This window comes from Manis javanica, chromosome 4 (assembly GCF_040802235.1).
Source record: "Manis javanica isolate MJ-LG chromosome 4, MJ_LKY, whole genome shotgun sequence".
Classification (NCBI taxonomy): Eukaryota; Metazoa; Chordata; class Mammalia; order Pholidota; family Manidae; genus Manis; species Manis javanica.
In genome coordinates, this window is record NC_133159.1 from 63,446,021 (window position 1) to 63,461,158 (window position 15,138).

The window sequence follows — 15,138 nt, forward strand, 5'->3', positions numbered from 1 at the left end:
CCTTTGAAATTGTTCAGGCGTTGGCTTTTCCTGGGCATAACCTGGCAAATGAGAACAGCTACTTCTGGTGGCCATGACCATCTGATTAAGGGAAGACAGGCACCAGATCACCAAATCAGGCACATGTTCTCAGTTTTAAAAATCCCACAAAAGAGATATGTAGAGACAAAGCACATGAGTTTCATGTAGAATACTACCCAATTTGTGTTAGGCCTTTTTATGAATGTGTTAGTGGACTTCTTGCTTCTCAGGATTGTTTTGAAAGAAACCCTAGAAAAAGCAATGGCCAAAGGCCATAAAGAGTGAGTATATAAATTGTTGTGTTTTCCCCCCAGTCCCTTTTAGAGATATAACCATTTCATAACCTAGACTTCTCTGGAACTATGCGGCCTAATATGGCAGCCACTAGTCACATGTGACTACTTAAATCTAAATTAATTAACATTATTTGAAATTAACCATTTATTTCTGCAGTCACATTAGCCATATTTCAAGTGTGCAATTGCCACATGTAGCTACTGGCTACCATACTGGAGAACGTAGCTATGGAACATTTCCATCTTTGCTGAAAGTGCTGTCAGCACTGGCATAGAGAGAGCTAGCTTTGATATTTTTATCTTTTCATGATGCAACCAAATTTCCAGATTTTCTCACTTATCATATATTTAAAAACACTGTTCAAAACAAGACAACAGGCACAAAATGTAGTTGCTTATGCCAAGCCCCATATCACCAAACCAAGACTTAGTTTTGGCTCTCCCAGAAATAGAAATTTAAGCCAGTCAGTCAGGGACCACCAGAATGGTATTAGTTGGGTAATCTGCCCGATAAACACTTGCCATCCACTAAAGGAAAGTAACATTGCAACAACTGATCAGCTTTTTTATTTTTTTTTGCCTACTACATCGTTCTTGTTTCTGTTCCCTTCTGCGTACAGAATCTCTTGCCTTGGATAGCTTTTCAGAGTTCCTTTCTGTCTGTTAGATTAGATGCTGCCTATTTCATGAATCACTGAATAAAGCCAGTAAGATTTTAAAATTTAATTCAGTTGAATTTTGTTTTTTTAACAACACTTGGCTATTTTTTTTAAGGCACATGAGATGTTTTTAAGACTGTTGCAATATAAATTCTGGAAAAGGTTTCTGGAACAAATCATAAAAGGATGATTTCTGAGTGTACATAAAAGGAAGTTGTGATAATTAGGAGCTATCAAGGGTTCACGAAGTTAAGCTATGACAGATTCATTTCATTTCCTTCTGTGACTGGCATAACAATCTAAGCTTCATAAGAAGGTATTTTTTAAATCTATTTTCTTCATTGCTGAGTTCTCAGTATTTTCAGTGCTTATAACATAGAAAGTGTTCAATAAATACCAGTTGAATGACTATCAGAGAAATAAGGTTAAATGCAGTTAGTTTCAGTTTTATAAAAATAAAAGAGAAGTGTTCTCATGTTATCTTTAAATTAGTACTTACTGGGTAATAAGACAGCTGGTCAATTGCTAATTAGTTAAATAACCATGAGAGGCAACTGATGAAGAGAGCCTAGGACTTGGAATCAAATCTAGAACTACCTTCAATTCCTGGCTTTTTCACTTAACCTGCATGGTCCCAGACAGATATTTTGCTTCTCTGCATCACTATTTCCTCATCTTCAAAGTGGAAATAATGATATCTACATCCTAGGTGGTGTGAGTTTCACATTTGGCAATGGAAAAGGCTAGCTGGCATGAACATAGTCTGGAAGGAGGTCTCTAGGAGAATTTTATGGGGTGAGTCTTAATTCTGACCTAGTCAATGTTTGTATCTCTGACAAAAATAAGGAAATATTGCTTGAATTTGTGGATGACCTAAGCTGGCTTAAGAATTAGAATTGAGAGGGACCTTAAAAAATAAACAGAAAAAAATAGACAAAATCTAATCCTTGAAGTTTTAAAAAGCGGAATCACAATGATTCATACTTAATTCAAAGAAGAATTACAATGGTAGTGAACAGAGGATGTGTGGCTTAACCTCATTGTGCAGACTTGGGGCCTTAAAAGAGTTATTGTTATGTACATGTGACGTGACTCCAGAAGTTAGTTTTAGCAATAGGAATAAGGTACCCAGGATTACACATTAAAACTCCTGGGAAGTTAAAAACGCTGATGACTAGGCCATGGCCAGACATTTGGATTTCATGGGTGTGCCGTGCGGCTTTGGCACTGGGGCATTGGACTTCCCCTCTCCCACCACCAGGTGACCTAACATGCAGACAAGTCTGAGAACAACTGGTCTCGGCTGAAGGAGGTCCTGCCTGGTTCTCTTCACTCCATATTTACACAGTCTATAAATGTGACTTGCATGGAAAAATGCATGCTGCTTGGAGTCTGAATGCCCCACAAGCAGTGGGAGTGTATTCAGGGAAGCATGTCAGGACAGTGAGTGGACTTGAATTTTAACATTCCAAGAGGAAGAATGAAGGAGACAGATGTTTTCTTGCTGAACAGTAGGAAGGGGTAATAGTCTTGGACATTGCTTGCTTGGTCTGTCTTAGGAAGCTAGATTCAATGTCTTTCCCTGGCATTCCGGAGGGTAGACAGGGAACTACTGAGTGGAAGGGTCGGGAGATGGATGTAGAGAAGTCCTTACTGACAACAGTGCTTTCTGGAAATGGTGGGATTGCCAGGCTCTGGAGATTTATAGGGACCTCACAGATTTTATTGTGGATTTAAAGGGATTTTAACAAGCTAGTTGGTGGGGTCAACTATCAGCAACTTTTCTTCCTCCATGACCTCACCTCCTACTCTCATTTTCATTTCCTGCCTCAGGCATGCTGGTCTCTCTCTCTCTCTCTCTCTCTCACACACACACACACACACACACACACACGTATGTCTCCCTCTAATAGACTGTACACCTCACATGATCCAGAACTTTTGTCTGAAGTGTGCATGAATATAGCATCAGGGCTGGAGTAGTGCTGCATTTTCAGAAGTGCTCAAGAAATAGTTGTTGAATAAATCTAAATCACTACTTTTATGCAATCTTACCACGTGTATTTGGAATATTCTGTTCTGGCCTGGATAAACTTAGAGTGAAGGAAACCACCTAATTTGCATCTTTGAGGGGTAAATTTAGTGGTATATGGGTAGGGTGATGACTTTCAAGCTGTTTTTCTTTTCAACTCTCACATCAAATGAGAACAGCATCTTCAAAGACAAAACTTTATTCACTGGTTAGCAGTTTTGGGGCAACCATTGAAGGAAATCCAAAACTTTACTGCAGTGTAATTTGTTTCATCTGAACCACTTTGGGTATAGTGAAGGTCAATAATGCACAGGAAACTAGGTTTAATTTCTTTGATGTGTAAAAATTAGTGCTTTGTCATCAATTAGAGATGCAGGACAAATCACCGGCACATTAAGTTGTTCCTGCTAAATAAATTACAAATCTTGTTAGGAAAAAAAGTACTAGCATCATCCCTTGTTATTTTAAAAATGCCAGCTGTGATAAACAGTCAGCCTGGGGCATATATTAAATTGCTTGAATTGTACTATAATAAATTCAGCCTTTTAAGATAACACCTCATTTTAATTTCATACACGATTAAATCTATCAATTCAAAGGTCTTTTAACGTACAAGTTTTGAAATCATAGTAGTGCCCTTTAACTCCCTGTGGAAAAACTTAAACCTCTCTTCACTTCTTTAATAACTCTTCCTTATTGACAGGAAATTTTTAAAAATCCTCTGTTACCTTGTTTTTGTTCTTGTGTGTTTTTCTCAAGTAGAAGAGGAAATTAAATTGTGATCTTAAATCCCTTTCATTTTCAGAAGTATATTTTTCCTTTAGTCATAGTCTAGAAGGAGGTTGAAAAAACTTTATGAAACAAATATTTCATCTGTATCATGGTGAGATAGTCTAAATTATTATCCTATATCCCGGAAAGTCTTTATTCCTACATCCAGGAGAACTTGCGAACGTTTCATTCTTAGCATAACTAGTGCCTCCTCACTACCATCGAGTGTGTCTGCCATCTGAGCTCCCTTGTAACTTGAAAGCCTGCCTTTGCAGACAGGCATTTGCAGAGACCTAAGGTCAGGGTGGGATATGGCACTGACTGCCAGACCTAATCCCAGGGGGCTGTCATAGGGTGGGGAGCACTGTGGCCTTTGCAGAAGGATGCAGCCTCCTGCCCAGAGGAGACCTCAGAGACTTGAGTAGCTGTACCTCTGTTCTCATCAAAATCTCCTTTGAGAGGAAACTCTGTCAACAAATATTTATGGAGTAGCTTCTGCGTGTCAGACTTGGTGCTCCGGGCTAGAGGTATGGTGGTGAGGAAAAAAGGTTTCATAAAATACCCAACCTACAGAACGAATGCAACAGGTACATATTACTTCTTTGAGATAAAGGAAAGCTGATCACGATTTTTTGCAGAAAAAAAAATAGCTCATTGATATGCATTTCCATATTTATCAAATATTTATTTACTTTTTCTTCTCCCACCTCCTTCCTCCTCCCCCTTTTTTCTCTTCCCTCTCTCCCTCTCTGCCCCTCCCCTCCCTTCGTCAATCCATTCATTTTTATTAGCTAAGTACTATATTGCAGATTTAAGAATTAAGAGCAAAGGTTGTAGGATCAGAAAGACCTATGTTTGAATCTAACTCCACTTTAAAGTAATTTTGTAATATTTGTTATCACTACAACCATTATGTTACTTACGATTGTTAAGTCACCTGCCATATCAGGTACTAAAGTATTTGCATGCATTTTGCATTTGATCCTTACCACAACCCTATTATATAGATAATATTACTGTCCCCATTTTATGACTAAGGAAACTGTGCCTTGAGATTTATATATATGTTGTTCAAGGTCACATAGTAACTAAGTAAAAGAACGGAGACTAGCTTAGTGATTTGAACTGTCTGAGACTTGGTTCCTCCTTTGTATAAAGGAGATACTAATTCCTGCTGCCGAAGTTGTTTGGGACTCAATGAGATGGACTATTTCACATTTGCAGTTTGGTTTCTGCCACATGATCACCCAAGTGCTCGCACAGTATATGGCTGATCCTGCACTGCCTTCAGCTGTCTGTTTTCAAGATTGAATAATCTGCTTCATGTCATCTGTCTTTTTTTATTTTTTAATATTTTTTATTAAGATATGATTGATACACACTCTTATGAAGGTTTCACATGAAAAAACAATGTGGTTACTACATTTACTCATACTATCAAGTCCCCACCCATGCCCCAATGCAGTCACTGTCCATCAGTGCAGCAAGATGCCGCAGATTCACTATGTGCCTTCTCTGTGCGACACTGTTCTCCCTGTGATCCCCCCCACACCATGTGTACTGAACATAATACCCCTTAATCCCCTTCTCCTTCCCTCCCCACCCGCCCTGCCACACACCTCCCCTTTGGTAACCACTAGTTCATTCTTGGAGTCTCTGAGTCTGCTGCCATTTTGTTCCTTCAGTTTTGCTTCATTGTTATATTCCACAAATGAGGGAAATCATTTGGCATTTGTCTTTCTTTGCCAGGCTTATACTGAGCATAATGTCCTCCAGCTCCATCCATGATTTTGCAAATGGTAGGATTTGTTTCTTTCTTATGGCCAAATAGTATTCCATTGTATATGTGTACTACATCTTCTTTATCCATTCATCTACTGATGGATGCTTAGGTTGCTTCCATATCTTGGCTATTGTAAAAAGTGCTGCGATAAACATAGGGGTGCAGATGTCTTTTTGAATCTGAGAAGTTGTATTCTTTGGGTAAATTCCAGGGAGTGGGACTCCTGGGTCAAATGGTATTTCTATTTTTAGTTTTTTGAGGAATCTCCATATTGCTTTCCACAATGGTTAAACTAGTTTACATTCCCACCAGCAGTGTAGGAGGGTTCCCCTTTCTCTGCATCCTCGCCAGCATTTGTTGTTCTTAGTCTTTTCGATGCTGGCCATCCTTACTGGTGTGAGGTGATATCTCATTGTGGTTTTAATTTGCATTTCCCTGATGATTAGTGATGTGGAACATCTTTTCATGTGTCTGTTGGCCATCTGAATTTCTTCTTTGGAGAACTGTCTCTTCGTATCCTCTGCCCATTTGTTAATCGGGTTATTTGCTTTTTGGCTGTTGAGGCATGTAAGATTTTTATATATTTTGGATGTTAACCCCATATCTAAATGTACAAATATATTTTCCCATACTGTAGGATGCCTTTTTGTTCTGTTGATGGTGTCCTTTGCCATACAGAAACTTTTCATTTTGATGAGATGCGTTCAGGAAGAAGTCTCTCATGCTTATATTCAGGAGATTTTTGCCTATGTTGTCTTCTAAGAGTTTTATGGTTTCATGACTTACATCCAAGTCTTTAATCCATTTCCAGTTTACTTATGTGTACGGGGTTAAACAATAATCCAGTTTCATTCTCTTACATGTAGCTGTCCAGTTTTGCCAACACCAGCTGTTGAAGAGGCTGTCATTTCCCTATTGTATATCCATGGATCCTTTATCGTATATTAATTGACCATATATGGTTGGGTTTATATCAGGGCTCTCTAGTCTGTTCGATTGGTCAATGGGTCTGTTCTTGTGCCAGTACCAAATTTTCTTGATTACTGTGGCTTTGTAGTAGAGCCTGAAGTTGGGGAGCATAATACTCCCAGCTTTATTTTTCCTTCTCAGAATTGCTTTGGCTATTTGAGGTCTTTTGTGGTTCCATATGAATTTTAGAACAATTTTCTCTAGTTTGTTGAGAATGCTGTTGGTATTTTGATAGGAATTGCATTGACACTATAGATTGCTTTAGGCAGGATGGCCATTTTGACAATATTGATTCTTCCTATCTGTGAGCATGGGATGAGTTTCCATTTATAGGTATCTTCTTTAATTTCTCTCAATAGGGTCTTGTAATTTTCAGAGTATAGGTCTTTCACTTCCTTGGTTAGGTTTATTCCTAGGTATTTTATTCTTTCTGATACAACTGTGAATGGAATTGTTTTCCTGATTTCTCTCTCTTCTAGTTCATTGTTAGTGTATAGGAATGCCAGAGATTTCTGTGTATTAATTTTGTATCCTGCAACTTTGCTGAATTCAGATATTAGATCTAGTAGTTTTGAAGTGGATTTTTTAGGGTTTTTTATGTACAATATCATGTCATCTGGAAACAGGGACAGTTTAACTTCTTCCTTGCCAATCTAGATGCCTTTTATTTCTTTGTGTTGTCTGGTTGCTGTGGCTAGCACCTCCAGTACTATGTTGAATAGAAGTAGGGAAAGTGGATATCCTTGTCTTGTTCCCAATCTTAAAGGAAAAGCTTTCAGCTTCTCTCTGTTAAATATGATGTTGGCTGTGGGTTTGTCATATATGGCCTTTATTATGTTGAGGTACTTGCCCTCTATACCCATTTTGTTGAGAGTTTTTATCATGAATGGATGTTGAATTTTGTCAAATGCTTTTTCAGCATCTATAGAGATGATTATGTGGTTTTTGTCCTTCTTTTTGTTGATGTGGTGGCTGATGTTGATGGGTTTTCAAATGTTGTACCATCCTTGCATCCCTGGTATAAATCCTACTTGATCATGATGGATCTTTTTGATGTACTTTTGAATTTGGTTTGCTAATATTTTGTTGAGTATTTTTGCATCTATGTTCATCGGGGATATTGGTCTGTAATTGTCTTTTTTTGTTGTGTCTTAGCCTGCTTCTGGTATTAGAGTGATGCTGGCCTCATAGAATGAGTTTGGAAGTATTCCCTCTTCTTCTATTTTTTGGAAAACTTTAAGGAGAATCAATATTAGGTTTCACTAAATATTTGATAAAATTCAGCGGTGAAGCCATCTGGTGCAGGGATTTTGTTCTTAGGTAGTTTTTTGATTACTGCTTCAATTTTGTTTCTGGTAATTGGTCTGTTCAGATTTTCTATTTCTTCCTGTGTAAGCCTTGGAAGGTTGCATTTTTCTAGAAAGTTGTCCATTTCTTCCAGGTTATCCAGTTTTTTGGCATATAATTTTTCATAGTATTGTTTAATAATTCTTTGTATTTCTTTGGTGTCCATAGTGATTTTTCCTTTCTCATTTCTGTTTCTGTTCATGTGTTAGACTCTCTTTTTGTCTTGATAAGTCTGGCTAGGAGTTTATCTATTTTGTTTATTTTGTTGAAGAACCCGCTCTTGCTTTCATTGATTCTTTCTATAGTTTTATTCTTCTCAATTTCATTTATTTCTGCTCTAATCTTTTTTATGTCACTCCTTCTACTGATTTTGGGCCTCATTTGTCTTCTTTTTCTACTTTCATTAATTGTGAGTTTGGACTGCTTATATGGGATTGTTCTTCTTTCTTGAGGTAGGTCTGTATTACAATACACTTTCCTCTTAGCATGGCCTTGGCTACTTCCCACAGATTTTGCAGTGTTAAATTATTGTTGTCATTTGTCTCCATATATTGCTTGATATCTGTTTTTATTTGGTCATTGATCCATTGGTTACTAAGGAGCATGTTGTGAAGCCTCCTTGTGTTTGTGGGATTTTTCATTTTCTTTGCGTAATTTATTTCTAATTTCATATCTTTGTGGTCTGAGAAAATGGTTGGTGCAATTTCAATCTTTTTGAATTTAGTGAGGCTCTTTTTGTGGCCTAGTATATGATCTATTTTTGAAAATGTTCCATGTGCACTTGAGAAGAAGGTGTATTCTGCTGCTTTTGGGTGTAGAGTTCTGTAGATATCTGTTAGGTCCATCTGTTCTAATGTGTTGTTCAGTGCCTCTGTCTCCTTACTTATTTTCTGTCTGGTTGATCTGTCCTTCAGAGTGAGTGGAGTGTTGAAGTCTCCTAGAATGAATGCATTGTATTCTATTTCCCCTTTTAATTCAGTTAGTATTTCTTTCACATATGTAGGTACTCCTATGTTGGGAGCATAGATATTTATAATGATTATATCTTCTTGTTGGATTGACCCCTTTATCATTATGTAATGTCCTTCTTTGTCTCTTGTGACTTTCTTTGTTTTGAAGTCTATTTTGTCTGATACAAGGACTGCAACTCCTGCTTTTTTCTCTCTATTAGTTGCATGAAGTATCTTTTTCCATCCTTTCCCTTTTAGTCTGTGTATGTCTTTAGGTTTAAAGTGAGTCTCTTGTAGGCAGCATATGGATGGGTCTTGTTTTTTCAACCATTCAGTGACTCTGTGTCTTTTGATTGGTGCATGCAGTCCATTTACATTTAGGGTGATTATTGATAGGTGTGTATTTATTGCCATTGCATACTTTAGATTTATGGTTACCAAAGGTTCAAGGTTAACTTCCTTACTATCTAAGAGTCTAACTTAACTCACTTAATATGCTATTACAAATACAATCTAAGTGTTCTTTTCTTTTTCTCCTCCTCCATTCTTTATATATTAGGTATCATAGTCTGTACTCTTTGTCCCTTGGTTGACTTTGGGGGTAGTTAGTTTAATTTTGCATTTGCTTAGTAATTAGCTGTTCTACTTTCTTTACTGTCATTTTATCACCTCTGGTGACAGCGTTTACACCTTAGAAATACTTCCATCTATAGCAGTCCCTCCAAAATAGACTGTAGAGATGGTTTGTGGGAGGTGAATTCTCTCAGCTTTTGCTTATCTGGAAATTGTTTAATCCCTCCTTCAAATTTAAATGATAATCTTGCCAGATAAAGTAATCTTGGTTTGAGGCCCTTCTGCTTCATTGCATTAAATACATCATGCCACTCCCTTCTGGCCTGTAAGATTTCTGCTAAGAAGTCTGATGTTAGCGTGATGGGCTTTCCTTTGTATGTGATCTTATTTCTCTCTCTGGCTGCTTTTAATAGTCTGTCCTTATCCTTGATCTTTGCCAATTTAATTACTATATGTCTTGGTGTTGTCTTCCTTGGGTCCCTTGTGTTGAGATATCTGTGCACCTCCATGACCTGAGAGACCATCTCCTTCCTCAGCTTGGTATAGTTTTCAGCAATTACCTCCTTGAAGACATTTTCTATCCCTTTCTCTCTCTTTTCTTCTTCTGGTACCTTTATAATGTGAATATTGTTCCATTTGGATTGGTCACACAGTTCTCTCAATATTCTTTCATTCTTAGAGATCCTTTCTTCTCCCTGTGCCTCAGCCTCTTTGTATTCCTCTTCTCTAGTTTCTATTTCATTTATTGTCTCCTCCACCATATCCAATCTGCTTTTAATACCCTCCACTGTGCTCTTCAATGATTGGATCTCTGACTGGAATTCATTCCTGAGTTCTTGAATATCTTTCTGTACCTCCATGGTTTTTATTTTGAATTTCCTTTCAGGAAGAGTCATGAGGTCCATGTCATCTTTCTCAGGGGTTATATTAATTTTACTCTGTACCAGGTTCCTTTGGTGTTTCATGTTTGTATATGGCGCCCTCTAGTGTCTAGAAGCTGTAGTCTCTGGAACTGCTCAGCCCCTGAAGCAATATCTGAGGTTGCAGGGAGTGGTATTGGTGCCTGGGGGGAGGGAAGAGCTGTTTCCTTCTTCCTGGCCTCTATGCCTGTCTGTACTGCTGGAACCAGTGGGCAGAGCACACAGGTATGAGCTTTTGTCCTAGAGCAGCCAGATATGGATCCCTGCTTTCCACAAGTGGCTGGAATCTCAGTCTCCCCAGGAATTCTACCTGTTTTAGCTTTCCAACCCCATAATGAGAGTATCATGAAAGCACCATGAAATGTATGTTAGGTGTTCAGCAGTCCCAGGCCTCTACTCCCTCTCCACTCAGTTTCTCTTCCTCCTGCTGGAGAGCTGCGGTGGGGGAAGGGCTTGGGTCCTGCCAGGCCACAGCTTTGGTATGTTACCCTGTTCTGTGAGGTCTGCTCTTTTCTCCAGGTGTATGCAGTCTGGCACAGCCCTCTTTCCTGTTGCTTTCTCAGGATTAGTTGTATTAATTATATTTTCATATTACATGCGGTTTTAAGAGGTAGCCTCTGTCTCACCTCTCACGCCACCATCTTTAATCTTTGACTCCCATCTGTCTTCTTAGTGATATTCTAGCCCCTTAGTTCAGTTTGGGGCTTCATTTTTTCCATCATCCTAGAAAACCCAGGGAAGCCTGAAGTATCGGGAACTCACGAAATGTTTTAGAGGTACCCTGTAATCCTGGAGCAACTGCAGAGCAGGTGAAGATGCAAATCCTGGGCTTGTAGATGTGCAGCCTGTGCCTGGTGGTTCTCCTAGGCTGGTGAGCAAGTGTGGGGGCCAGGTGGGTCTTCTAGGGAAGCTCCTGCGCACAGAAAGAAGCTTCTCCAGAAGCGCTGCATGGGTGTTTCCTGGTGATAAGGGCCCTGGAGAGTGAAAGGGAGACTTTGGCCATCGGTCACTAAGTGTGTGTTGTGTGAGGGAGCTGTTGGATTGGATAAGGCAAACATGTGCCATATGACATAACAATGGCATTATTTAATGGTGTGCAATTTTCTGTCTGTATCTGTTTACAGATCCATTGAAGAAAGTGATTGATTTGACACAGACTTTGTATCTTCTAATCCAGTTATAGTTCTGTGTTAAGCAAATTGGGATTGGAGAGTTGGGATTTCTAGGGACCCAGAGAGTGGTTCTGGGTGTTGCTCTGGATTCCTGAGTTGCTGCGTGTTCCAGCCCTGGATCCTTCTTATGACTCCTGATGGCTGTTACAGACAAAGTACCTATCAGCGAGTGAAAATTATGCTTATTATTGTTATTTGTAAATACCATTTTGGCTTGAAAGTCTATAATGGCAAAGTCTGCTAGAATAGAAACATTTTCCCCCAATTAATTAATTTTTGCTATAATTTTCTCATTTTTTTGCTGGTTCTTTGGGTTCATATTTCATAAGAGCTCACTTAATAATCTGGTAAATTTTTTCAGAAGTGTGAGTATAGGATTAAACTTCACAAATTTTTGCCTTGAAACTGAATAGTATGGTTATGGATAATTTCTTGAAGAACTGCCTGTCCTAGTTTTGTATTTTGAGGGAGGCATTAGAGACAGAAAAAATTAGTGCTGAGGACACAAATATATAAGTAAATTCTCATTGTTTATAGTTGTTCTTTAAATACATGTATTCACACAGAGTTAAAATATTTTGGTAGTTTGGTTCATTTTCAATGTATCTCATGCCTACATGCATGATTAATTGAATAATTCATTCTGTTTAGTTAATATCTGAGTGCTTACTGTATGTCAGCTAATGGGGCTGCTCAGGCCCTCACAGGTCTTATAAGCTACTCGATGGATATGAACAAGTAATCAGATCATTGTGATTTAGGGGAAAGCACTGTGGGAGCACATAGTAGGGTGACCTAACTCTGACCGAGGTGGAGGAGGCAAGGACTTCTAGAAATGGTAGGATTGAAGCCAGGTCCTAGAGGAGCAGTGAGGGTTAACTTGGCATAGTTGTTGGGGTATAATAGGAGTTTAGACCAAAGAAATAGCTCATGCAGCTGCCTGGGAGCAAGACATGGTGCTGCTGGGATCTTCTTCTCAAAGATATTCACAGTAACAAGAGTTCAGATTGTTCCTCATTATGATGTGTAAAGTTTCAAAAACACTGCAAAAGCTGCCTAATGAGCACCATTCCATTCTTGACATGTGCATAACCTGATTTGTTGAAAGGGGAGTACTTGTCACACAGGCAGTCCCCTGCTCTTTGTTGAAGCATAAATCTGTTCAGTAGTTTATTCTCACCCAATGGTCAGATTGGCTTTGGAGTGGTTGATACAGGTTTATAAGAAGCCCCTATTAATCAAAGGTTCCAGGACTGCTTCTTGTGGGAAGATAGAAGTGATAGGTGTGAGATGGCAGAGTAAATATTGAGAATCTCTTTTGGTTCTGGAACTCCTAAGGAAAAGAAATATTAGAGGTACATGGATCATAGTCATGGAGCACAGTTGGATTAGTTTCCCAGGAATCCTTAAAACTATAAAACCATGTAGCATCATAAAATCATGTTTTATGGTGCAGAGAACCCTGGACTTGGGAAATAAGTCCAAAGGGCCTGGGTGCTCCTTCCAACCATGTGCCTTAGAACCAATTTTTAAATAACTTTTAACAGAGATGCTGTCATGTGCTACCACTACAGCACGGATTTGGCCAAACCAAGGGCAGCTCTTTGAGATGAACACCTTAAAATACTGTGGAACCAGCTGTGGCTCTCACCTAGCTCTAGCCTCCTCTGGGCTTCATAGCTTCTCTCTTCCAAGGCTCTCCAGGAATATGTTTTGTTGTATGTCATTCAGATCATCTTCCATGCATCATTCCAAGTCATAGTCCCTTGCCTAAGTAATTCAGCAACAGGGATCTGTTATCCTATTTTTGCCTGCTCTCCTTCTTCCCATTCATTGCACGTGCTCAGCAATTCAAAACAAAAGAGGAGAAAGTATGATACGCATTTTTTCGTCAGACTTGAATTCAATCTTAGGGAAGATAGGCTTAGTTTCTGTTGTTCCCTATAATGAATGATAGATCTCTTCATTTAATTGAAGTAAAGAGATTACTGGTGTAAGAGTTAATAAAATAAAAATACTTTGACTCAAGGAATATCACTGCTATTTCACACTCCCTGCAAAATTTTATTATCCAGCTCTTGGTATAAGCTTTGTGTTGAAAGAATGAACTTGCATTTTTGGCTCTCTAATGTGAGTGATAAATAGGGAATGATTGCTCTGTTGCTGGATGGCCACCCTCTGCAAGAGAGGACTCTACAATTTTCTTTTTATTCATGTATTTTTTTTTCTTCCATTTTCAGCCTCAGTTAAAGCTCTAAGTGTTAAGAATTAGATATTTGAAATGTAATTTTGGAAGTATCCAGGCCAGGTCAGTGTTTATATAATCCATTGTTACTATCTTGCTTTTAGTCAATATTGTTATGAGCCTGCACAGTAGTATTTCTGGAATATTATATACAGCAGCTTTTCGACTCTACTAATTCACATATCCAGTCGGTGTTGGTTATAGATGTTAGGGTGTTTTTTTATTTTTTCAAATAATATGATTAGGTAAACTTTATGACTAAAATCTCTCTTTGCTTTAGGAATTCATAAACCTGGATCCATCAATTATAGTCAGGAAATTGGTGAACTCTCTGAATTTGTATGTGAAATTTTATGTGTAGAAGGTCCAGACTTTTGGTCTAAGTGTCCAATGCCTCCTTGATCCATTGTAGGATATCTGAACTCTTTAATAAAAAACACACCTGTTCAGCTTTCCATGCCCCCTACAGCTGTCATATGATATTCCCCTCCCACTGACTGTTCAACATGGACTGACCACTCTGTTCTATCCTACCTCCCTTTGAACTTCATGGCCATCCTGCTTATAATGTCCTATCTTTACCCTCTGCTTTTCTGGTGAACTTCTATTTTACCTTCAAGATTGTATTCCAGGGCTGCCTTCTCTGGAGATATTTTATTTCCTTTGTCAGGAACAAAATTGCTGCTCTCTCATCTTTTTGTCTGCTTCATAACACTCATCACTTTGTCCCACTAAATTTGAGGACAAGAAATATATATATATATTTTATTAAGGTATCATTGATATACACTCTTATGAAGGTTTCGCATGAAAAACAAAGTGGTTACTGCATTCACCCACCATACCCCATTGCAGTCACTGTCCATCAGTGTAGTAAGATGCCACAGAGTCACTACTTGGAGGGCAAGAAATATATTATGATCATTCTGTGTATTCCCATCCTCGAAGACAGTACTGGCCCAAAGTACATGCTCATTAAATATTTGTTGAAAAAGGAAAAATGATAAAAGATGTGTTCTTTCCTTAGATGGAGTAAAGATAGACTTACAGAGCCCTAATGTTGGCAGCTACATTGCCTTCCTGAAAGTGAGCAGTTATGTAATCTGGACATCAAATTATTTGTCCCCTGGTGAGGTATCTTGGTCTCCTATATTAAATAATAGTACTTCGATTCTCCATTCGACATGAACAGGTTATAACAGATTCCTCCAAGTTTCATGAAACAAAAGATTTCTGGTGTTAGAGATTGATTTTCATATTTACAAGCTTCTCTATTAATCTCCAAGGTGACAAAAGGTTTAGGTAGATGGAAGGATTTTCTCCTAAATCAGCTTGCTAAGAAGTTCTGCATGACAAGTTAGCCTTTATCTCCTATTAAAATGCACTGTTTTCTTACCAAG

General features: G+C 38.5%; 1 protein-coding gene across 6 annotated transcripts in view; it reads left to right on the forward strand.

Annotated features, from left to right (window-relative positions):
- The window catches only part of ST6GALNAC3 (ST6 N-acetylgalactosaminide alpha-2,6-sialyltransferase 3), a 614,818-nt gene that overhangs the window by 128,586 nt on the left and 471,094 nt on the right, over window positions 1-15,138 (forward strand). The window lies entirely within an intron of this gene.